The sequence below is a fragment of the Henckelia pumila genome, chromosome 3 (assembly GCF_033568475.1).
Source record: "Henckelia pumila isolate YLH828 chromosome 3, ASM3356847v2, whole genome shotgun sequence".
Taxonomy (NCBI): Eukaryota; Viridiplantae; Streptophyta; class Magnoliopsida; order Lamiales; family Gesneriaceae; genus Henckelia; species Henckelia pumila.
The window spans coordinates 79,111,275-79,121,249 of record NC_133122.1 but is presented as its reverse complement, the minus strand read 5'-3'; positions in this window follow the sequence as shown (position 1 = coordinate 79,121,249).

Here is a 9,975-nt window from a genome sequence, read left to right as displayed (position 1 = left end):
TAGAAAAATACACCAATTTTTGAGATGTCCCGTCTTGCCTGATGAGCACAGAACTATCTGATCCCTCCATAGCCGATAGGTAAATGTATAATGGTTCACCTGGAACAGCTTTGGCCAGCACAGAGAGCTCGGCTAATTAACTCTTTAGGTCATGAAATGCTTTTCCACATTCATCATTCCACTCAAAATTATTTTCCTTTCTGAGGACCCTGAAGAAGGGCAAACTGCGATGGGTTATGTAACGACCCAATCCGAATCACCTACATCTTATGACTAATTAATCATGCAATTAATTTAAATAAACAGTAATCAGAATTAAACAACGAAAATCAAAAATCCAAAATACGCAATCGTAGGCAGAATACAACCGACACTAAAACCCAAAAGTAAAATATGTATAAATACAACCAAATCGAATCAGTGTATCAAATCCCTAACTACTAAGGGAAACTCCTGCAACCCTGACACCTGGTCTTAACCCTACCGCGGTCCTCCGGCATCGTCCAACCTGAGATTTGTTCCATCGAATAGGGTGTCCAGAAAACATAGAAATACTAGACGTAATCGACTACGCTGAATACAAAAGCATGGATATACAAATAAATATGATGCATGAAATGACTTTAAAACTCATCTGCTCAGGGGCGCCAATCGAATATGCAGTACCAGCTGGAGTCGACTCCACAGGGTACATCCGCATACTCGCCCTATCACCATAGCGTCAGTATCCATCATCACAGCGTCTTTCGGTGATAGACAAAACAAAATACATGTAGGGCTTAGCCTCCCTACAAACATGACTCATCTCCAAAGAGATACAAGTCAAATATGATCATACATGTCCAGAAAATAGTAAATCATGACACATAATATGCAACATATAACTGTATATATCCTATCGGCTATCACGGTCAGTACTTATGTACCTCATTACAATAATCTCTAGAATCACCAATCTAGATCCAAACCTACAAGTCAATATTATTCAAGTCACTATTACTGGTATACAAGCCTTAACTAGACTAATATATACTCCCTAATACTATTAGAGATCCATAGTTATAACTGCTTCCGTCTTAATCCCACTGATGTTGAAACCCCAAATCCTAGACACGGCTCCGCTACGACTCTTGGAACACCTCGCCAACTCCCAGAATCTGCCTAGGTGGCTAGAAAGCATCTAAATATACTAGGAAATAGGAGGAAAGAATGGTGGAAGGTGCAAGAAATGAGGCTCTCGGACCCCATCTTTATAGACCACGTTCGGACGGTCCAATCTACACCTTTAGATCGTTCGATCTTGCATGTTCGACACATGTCCATGCCAGCACTTCGTACGGTCCGATCCTGACTTTGGATCATCCGATCTTTTGCCACTTGTCAATAAGTCGTTGCCACAATTGGACACCTTGTTGGAGGACTTCGAATCTTCTGATCTCCCTCTTCGGATTGTCCGATCACCCTACATGTGTCTTCTAAATGCAATACACATCGAACAACTATTGAACAAAGTTCAAATCGTCCGATCGCAACCTTACTTCCAAACTCAATACTTACCTTCCGAACTCCCCTAGTTCGGAGCATCCGATCTCGGGTTCGTATCATCTGATCCACCTGATGACTTGGGACCCTTCGGGATATTTCCGAGTGTTCTGTATCCAAATTTAAACTCCTTGCACCCATATGGAAATACCTTAATCAAGTTTTACCCATTTAATCATGATTACTCAATTAATTACTTAGTTTTGGATACGGGTCACTACAGGCTGACTGTAGTAACCCGTATCCAGAATTAATGATTAATCATAAATTAATCAAGTTATCATGTTTAGATTAAGTAAAAAAATTATTAAAAGATTTATGGACAGGTCTAAGGAGTTCATAAATGGATCCGGAACACTCAGAAATAGCCGGGAGGGCTTCTAGTCTTTGGCAGGATCGGATGGTCCAATGTATGCGAGTTCGGAGGCCCTAAACCAGTTTGGATGGACAGAGTTTGGAAGCTCTGAATTAGGATCGGATGGTCCGATCACCATCAGATAGGATAAGATAAAGAATAGTTTTGATTGGCTGAGAATCAGACTTCGGACGATCCAAAGTAGGGATCAGACGGTCCGAACAGTAGTCCAGCCAGTTGCATGAGGACGTCACGGATGATGTAATACTTGAGGTCGGATGCTCCGAAGTGTTGGCAGTTGACACTTGTCACGCATGCAAGGATCAGACGATCCAAAGGGGGGTTTGGACGGTCCGAACCCCTGTCTATAAATGGAGCCGAGGAGCCTCATTTTCAAACGCTTAGTATCTTCTCTCCTTTGCCCTCAATGCTCTATTTTAGTGTTTTGGATTCTATTATTTTAGAGTTGGAGTAGGAAGTATATTTTAGTATAGTCAAAGAGTGTCTGACATATTTGCAGGGCAGTTCTCGAGTAGCGGAGCTGTGCTCGAAGCTGTGGAGCTACAACAGGGGTGTACCCCTAGTTGCGGGAGAGTCACCATCAGTGGGCTAATGACGAACGCAGGTATAAATTTGGCTTCCTAATGATATTTAGGAGTATGTTATAGTTTAGTTAAGTCTTTTATAGCTGAAATAATGATGAATAGGTATTTGCATTGTAGAGTTGATGATAGGCGTGGAACCTAGAGTGGGACTTCTACGACTACCTTTAGAAAGGTACGTATGTACTGACTGAGATTGCCAGCGGGTATGCATGCTTATATGTTGCATTTATGTGTCATGATTGAATGTTCATGTTATGCTACATGTGCATACATCTTGATTAGCCGGTATCTTTGGCTTACCTAGTATAGGGGTTGCTCAGCCCCATTGCATGTGTGGATGGATACAATGGTTTTGGTTTCGGATATGTCCACGTATTTATATGGTATGGGAGCCACCACCTGATGTGGCAGTCCAGCGTGCTACATACAATGACGCCTAGACTGAGCAGGATATTTATTCCCAGTATGACACCCAGATATACATATGCGTACATCATGTTTGTATGTTACCCATACTAGAGTATTGAGCCTAGAGCTCACGTCCAGTGTTTTCTGTTCTGGACACCCCATTCGACGGGGCAGTTGCAGGTGCAGGCGGTTCGCCCAGGGACTCGGAGGAGTCAGTGACCAGTAAGAGAAAAAGCATGAATTATCTGTATGATTTATTTATTCGATTGGGTTATATATCGAATTGTTTATTTGTCGGTTGTATTCTGCCGATCTGCATTTATTTAATCTTCCGCGTATATTTTTTTGATTAGCATTAATTGCATGCTTAATTAAGTACTAATCTTTTATCAGTAGTGGATCCAGATTAGGTCACTAAATTTATTGGTATCAAAGCATGCAATAACATTTTTGGGATATAGTATTGTTTCTTTGGGATTAACTTGGGTTATTCTTGTTTGAATATGACCGAAATTAGCGTTGGACGCTAGAATTGAAAAATACTTAGGAGTACTCAAGATCATCATTGCCAAGATTGGCAACAGAGATTTCCATTATGCATAATGCAAAAATGATGAGAACACCAGTAGTAGCATATCAGTTGATAGGCTGACTATGGGGTATTTTCTTCATTGATGCATAGTATAGCTAGTTGAAGATCGCCTAGATTCCAGCCAGGCAGGACTGGGATAGAAGGAAAAAGATTAAAATTCAGGTTCCTCAGAATACTGTCTAGAGAAAATGGTGCACCGTAATCCATCCGGCTTTAACCAGGGAGGATTCTCCACTAGTAGTTGGAGAGATTGTCATAAGGAACTTAAATCATCCACCAGGGTGTTCACCATAGATTAGTGACGCACCTAGTAGATTAGTGAGATCTTTTTTAGGAATATATTTCTGTCAGAGTATGCTTGTATCGATGCATGTAGATGACAGACGGGAAACTTCATGTTCAAAACCAGTAAACGAAATGAAATATTTCCGCGTGTACGTGGTTTTAAAATGATGTTTTAAGTTGTTTTTATAAATAGGATTTCAGTTGTAAGTATTGAATCATCTGTAATAATGATTTCAGGCTTTGATTGTATCATTTCAAGTTGGTTGTACATTTTTCAGTGTATTTGAATTCTCAAAATGAGATTTTAAAAAATAAATTGTACATAACTTGAAATAGTGATACATGTTTATTTTTGGAATTAATCCAGCGATTTGTGGATAACTACAGTGATTTTGCCAAGGTTTAGCATGGTTCTAGTTGATTGATTCTAGATTATTTCCTAAGATGACCTAGTTAGTCGGTGGTCTAAGTCAGTGCCATGGATGAGATGACTCATCAGTAGGCATGGGTTTTGTTCTAGGTTGTTACCTTAGAACAGTTGTTTGTTTGACCTTCTTAGGTTATTGCCATGTGATGATGGGTTTTTCTTCAGGGTGCCAAGTCAAGTAATACCAAGATTTGTGGACTGTGACCGGAACTATACGTGAGGAGGCGTGACCCATAGTCGGTATTTCTCTGGAAGTTTTCATACTTCAGAGGTTGTTTGGAGGCCTTTGTGCTCCAGGGACTATATGGGGGAGGCTACTCAGTCTGTGGATTTGGTAGCAGTCACAATAGGGTATGACTTTGGTGTGAATAGATACTAGGTGTGGTATCAGGATTTAGTTATTGCCTGGCTTCTGTTAGTGTAGTGACCCGCACTGTAATCACCTACTAATAAGAAGCTTAAATATGCAATTAAACAATAATCTAAATCAGAGTAATTGCGGAATAAAATAATACCAGGTAAGCAAAACCTAGTGGTCAACCCTGCTGACCAGCCTCGGTCACCACCTAACCTCCCTATCCCCAGGAGAACTACCTGCAACTGCCCCATAGAATAGGGCATCCAGCCAATAGAAAAACAATCGAAAGTGAGCCTAACATGATCAGTACGAGAGTATGAGTATATACTATTATATACGCATGAATGCAAATGAACTGGGTACCAAGAAACTCAGGTCAAGAAACTAGCACATAGACCGGGCCTAGGGTATATAGCACGCTGCACCGTTGCCTCAGGAGGTGGCTCATATATCCATTGGATAATAGTGATCTGATACTAGTACATGTGTCCAACCATTACGGTGAACTGACACAAGACTTACGTATCCAACCATCCACAAACTCATAGGGTGAGCACCCTACTACAGGATATCTCTAAGGTAAAGGCTTAATATGCTCATGTATGCAACATATAGTCATGACATGTTGTATATAAAGGCATATAAAACATGCAATCATAATGCATAATACATGCATACTCAATCTGGATATCTCGAATAATACTTCTGTACCTTACCAAGGCAGATCCTAGAAACTTCTCCTCTAGATCCAAGCCTACCATGCAACACTACAATGCATAAATCACCATGAATTATCTAACATGCCAAACATCACCTAACATGCTCTAAAAGCCTTAATTAAACTATAGCCTACTCCCTATTTACTATAGGGAACCAAAGCCATGCCTTCGTTCGTCGCCAGCCCGCTGATGTCGCATGCCCCAGCGCTTGGGCAAAGCCTAGCTATGACCCCTTTACGCCATTCCAGAGCTCCGCTGCCTGGCTACTGCTGCGGACACTGTCCGCTATATAAAAACTACTATCTACTCCAACTCTTAAAATAAGAGTACCCAAAAGCTCTTAAAATCAAGCTAACATGGGCCAAGGAGAGGATAAATTGCATTTGAAAATGAGGAATTCGGACCCCTATTTATAGGGAACGATCGGACGCTACGATCCCATTATCGGACGCTCAGATCCCATGATCGAACGCTCCAATCTTGCATGTTCTGCCAGTGGCATGATCACGTTGACACCTGCCCTGCCAACACATCGGACGAGCCGATATCTGCCATGTGTCAGCTCAAACTTGAAACCTCATTGGTTGGGTTCGGACGCTCCGTTCTTGGATCGGACTGTCCAATCCTGTCAGAGCTCATTTTGTAGTTTAATTTCTTAATCAATTCCTTAATAACATTTAAGTCCCTTAATCTCATAAAATACTGAATAAACATCTTTTATTCAGACTGAAAATTTACAATATACAAGTGAAATACAACAATTTCAAAATAACTCTAGATAATCTGTATGCATACGACTCTCAAGTTTCCAAGTGGTTTCCTCAGTTCCTCGACGCTGCCACTGAACTAGAACAAGATGAATGATCTTGTTGCATAACACCTTATCTTTATGACCTATGATACGCAAAGGTCTCTCCACTCATGTCAAATTTGTATCCACTGTACCTTGAATGATTACAAGATGTAAAACTCATCTACCAAAAACCATCATCACAGTGATACATGGAATACATCGTGGATACTTGACCTAAATATCATCAATGCTAATCTGAACTATATCTCATTTACTTTCCAGCATTCCAATTAGACCAATAAATCCTAGAGATATATTTCTGGAAAATCAATTTTATCAATCCTTGGTTGAATTAATTCTGATCCCTCAACCTATCGTTTTTTCCCACTTATTTCCAAAACAGTGGAGTATGACATCATTGTCTGTACAACGCCTCGAATGGTGTCACACAGTTACTGTTGTACACAAAATCAATCAATGTCAATTGATATTGCCAAGTTGGACCAAATTCCCTAAGAACATGCTCGCAACATGTCTTCAAGATTACGAATTGTGTGCTCCGACTGTCCGTCAGTATCTGGGTGATATGTTGTACTCAAGCTGAGAGTAGTACCCATAGTGCGCTGAAGACTCCCCCAGTACCTGGAAGTAAACCTGGGGTCTCGATCGCTGACTATGCTCATGGGCACTCCATGCAATCGAACAATATCTTGGATTTACAAATGTGTCATCCTGTCAAAACTGTAGTCTCGGTTATAAGGAATAAAATGTGAAGACTTGGTGAGTCGGTCCACCAGAACCCACATAGCATCACAATTCCTCGAGCTCACCGGTAAATGGGTCACAAAATCCATCGTTATCAACTCCCATTTCCACTCGGGAATAGGTAAACTGTGAAGCAACCCTCGAAGTTGTTGGTGCTCTGCCTTGACCTGCTGACACACCAAACATCTAGAAACATACTGATACACACTTCTCTTCATTCCTTTCCACCAGAACCTTGTACGCAAATCCTTGTATACCAAAAGGATTCTCATAATTAATGACTAACACTTGACATAAAAATAATGAATAACCTGCCACGGATAATAATTCCTTGCTGAATTATGACTTGCACTACTAAATGAACAAAACTAATTCATCCCTCTTGGAAAATTCCTTAAATCAAAACAATCTAGCTAACCTATGAATCGATCTCATCGAATCAAACTTATCAATGGCCTAACGCATCCATTAGACATCCCGAAAAATCAAAGACAACAATTCCGCTAGACCTGTAACTTTATATCTTAGTTGCCGTTCTTTTTCCATGTTTAAACAATTGATGTTATCCTGTTAGTATCCATTGAAATTCAAACACTTTCTAGATCAATTTCCGACAATAAAATCCTAGATTTATTGCAGAAACGTTTATGAGAACTGAATATCTGAGTTTTGTACTCATCCATTAGTTCTTCCAATAATTAGAAATCTTACAATTCAGTTCTTAATCACCAAGAAGTGACAATTCCAATCGTTCATTCTGCAAAAGAATATATACCTCCCCCAGCACGGGGTTGCAACATCTGTATCTACCACCTAAATATTTGGAGTAAAACTTCTTATCAACTCTTTTTAAGCAGTAGGAAACCCAAAAAATGAACTAGCATATTTCTTGGAACAACTACGTCTATCTCTGACCGCCTCAGATGATAGTCACAAATAGTCCCTGGAATATTTCTTTGAACAACTACGTCTATCTTGAAACCCAACAGTCATCAGCATCCTGGTCATAACTCATCCCTGAGTCTCTGATACTATGCAATATTCCTATCCAGACCTGTAACACCCGAAAATTTTAATACGTAAATTTGCATGCATGATTAGGGAAAATAATTATTTAAAATTTATATTGGGTTAAATGGTATTTATGTGTTATTATGTGAATTATATGCATGATTTAAATTTATTTATCATTTAACCCGCAGTTATGGTATTTTTAGATTTTTGAGAATTTTATTGAGTTGATCGCGTAGACGGGACCGTGGACGGACGAGATACCAAAATTCTTAGCCAAAAATATGTTATGAGTTTTATGAGCCTTAGAATAATATTTTAAGGTATTTTGTCAAGAAAATTTTAGTATTTAATTATATATTTATTTAAGGGTTGATTTTTTTGCTAAAATTAGTCCATTTATTGACTTTTATTGATTTTTAAAATTAGCCTAATTAAGTATTTCGAGTTTAAGGATTTTTCATCAGATTATTATTTTTATAAGAGAGTTTTAATTATATATTTTTAGGTATATTATCTAGATACATATTATTTTTAATTATTAACCTATTTATTTAAACCTAAACCTACCCCACACCCCACCACAATCTCCATCAGCCGACAACCCTCCCCTCCACCTTTTCCCTCACGTTTCTTCAGCAGAAAACACCATAGCCGATCCAACCAAGCTCCATCTTTGAAAATTTTGGTCCATTCGTCGTCCTGGAGATTCGTAAACGCATCAACCTTCGTCTATAAATTTAAAAGTCATGTGTAATTCTTTTCTTGAACACCACATAAGCTATTATTCTTTTCATGTCAGATTTTTATTGGATATTTATGATTAAGCTTTAGCATGTTCATGTTTTTACTCTTGGAGTTTGATTTTCTCACGTTTTGCATGTTGTATGGCATTGACTCATGTTTTTATGGTTATGGGCATGCATGGCTGCTGGTCCACGGTTCAGAGGGGGGTCTTAGGGTCCCTAGGCTGGGTTTGGTTGGATGGTTAAGGCTGGAACAGGGCTGGAGTCGAGCTGCATCAGTTCTGGGTCCAAGGGTTCGCAGGTTAGGGTTTGGGAGAAGAGGGGTCGGCTGGTGCATACAGGGCCGAGAACCAGCCGACCCATGGCCATGTTAGGACCGGCAGGACCTTGGGAAGGTCTTGCCGGTGGCGGTCCAGCACGTCGTGGCGGGACTGGAGCGGCAGCAGCCCTTGAAGGGCTGCTGCACGCAGCCGAGAGCAGCTGGGGTAGGGGGCTTCGGTGTATGGGTTTTGGGTGGGTTCTGGGTCGGTTAGGGTCCTGGGTCGGGTCAGGTTCATAGTGGGTTGGGTCAAATGGGTCCGGGTCTGGGTTAGGTGGGCCGGGCTCGGGTATTTTAATTTTTAATTGATTAAGAGTTTAATTGGTTTTTTGGGCTTTAATAATTAGTTAGAAAATTATTTGGGCCTCCAAATAATGTTATTTGGGCCTTAAATAATTTATTTAAGTTAGCCTAATAATTTTTATGGGCTTGGAAGCCCATGAGAATTATTGGGCCAGTCGGTGGATTTTGGGCCAGTCTAGAATTTTATTGTGTTTAATTAAGTTAATGGGCTTAAATATTTTATTTGGGCCCAATTAAGTTTAATTAATTTATTTGGGCTAAAAATATGATTATTGGGTTTTACTTAAGTTTAATGGGCTTAAAGTGAGTGATCAGCAGTCTGGACCAATCCATGAAAAATAAATAAGTTCGGAATATATATTTAATTATTTTTATGCCTGAAGTCTATTTTAAGTATATTATGAAAAATTAATTAAATATATATTACGGACATATTTTCAGTGCATGCATTCATTAAATTTCTTATGTATATAATTATGTAAATGATGAGCAATAAAATATTTTGGTGGAAATTGAAGTATGTGTGACATAGGGGTGGTTTTCCACCATATGATTCGGTAGTTTTACTACCATAGGGGTGGTTACCCATCATATGATTTGGTAGTTTACTACCATAGAAGGTGATTTATCACCGCCATCGTACGTTGGTTCATGAGACTGATCAGTCGATACATGAGCGTCACACTTATGGATAGGACCATCTTCAGGTTTCAAAAGCATTGCTCAATTATGTTATATATGATGAAA